The sequence below is a fragment of the Lepidothrix coronata genome, unplaced genomic scaffold (genome assembly GCF_001604755.1).
Source record: "Lepidothrix coronata isolate B3197 unplaced genomic scaffold, Lepidothrix_coronata-1.0 Scaffold302, whole genome shotgun sequence".
Classification (NCBI taxonomy): domain Eukaryota; kingdom Metazoa; phylum Chordata; class Aves; order Passeriformes; family Pipridae; genus Lepidothrix; species Lepidothrix coronata.
In genome coordinates, this window is record NW_016690482.1 from 393,445 (window position 1) to 394,735 (window position 1,291).

The window sequence follows — 1,291 nt, forward strand, 5'->3', positions numbered from 1 at the left end:
GGGGAGGGTGGAGAGAAAGCAAAGACAAAGAGGGGGAAGGAGCGGGAAAGCAGAGACATGACATGGAGGTAAAGGATGGAGGATGGTCCTCTGGCTGGTCCTGGGCTCGCTCAAAGAGGTGTCTCTCAGGGAGGGAGGTGGAATTCCTTGCAGGAGTCACTCCTGGGGGAGCAGCACCCTCCAGCCAGCCTGGCTGTGCTGCCTGTCTCCTCACAGATGGCTTGTCCTGGGGGATTTTGATCCCTTTTCCCACATCTCTCAGCGGGCCGGTGGGATGCGGCCCAAGGACGTGGTGCACAACAGGGTGAGCTGATTTATCAGGGTGAGCTGATTTATCAGGATGATAAATCTGACACCCTGATTTATCAGAATGAGCTGATTCATAAAGGATGAGATGATTTATACTCCAAACTTCCCTTTTTTTGGGTAGTTACAAACCCTGGGGTCCCTGGCTCAGGTGAAGATGCTACAGAAGCAACACCCACGTGGTGAGTGTGAGATGAATCCTGTGGACAAAAAAATGGGATCTGGGGTGACTGAGATGCTCTACAAGGCTCAAGGGCAGCCTTCCAGCTGCAGGAGAGGCCATGCCAGTGGTTGGGATGTCACTTATCCAAGGGGAATATCCTGCTCTCCATTGGCAGAGGAAAGGGTTTGCAGCTCCCAGGTGTAGGGTCAGCACCTTCATCATGGTTCAGAACTTTTATTTTCCCTGAAAGGGATAAAAAAGGAGCATAAAAGAGATCAGATCTCAGGGTGAGGCCCAAGCAGCACTTGGGGACACCTCAGGGCAGAGGACACATCCTTTCTGGGGCCGCCAAAGAAACGCAAGCAACCCAAGATCCCATTTTTTTGTCCATGGGATTCATCTCACACCCACCATGTGGGTGTTGCTTCTGTAGCATCTTCACCTGAGCCAGGGACCCCAAGAGTCATAACTACCCAAAAAAAGGGGAAGTTTGGAGTATAAATCATCTCATCCTGATAAATCAGCTCACCCTGATAAATCAGGGTGTCAGATTTATCATCCTGATAAATCAGTTCATCCTGATAAATCAGCTCATCCTGAAGTAGACCCTGTTCAGACAAGTCTCCCCCACCTGCCATTGACTGTCCCATCTCTCATGCAGCCACAAAACCTCTCATGGAGCTTTTTTTTTTGGCCCTCAGCAGCTCCTGCTGACGGGATCTGGGACACGGCAGGTCCTTGGGCAGGTGACATTCAGGTGCCACAAGCAAAGGATCCATGAAGGACCCAGAGAGCAACTTTTTTGGGAGGGCCTGAAGGGAC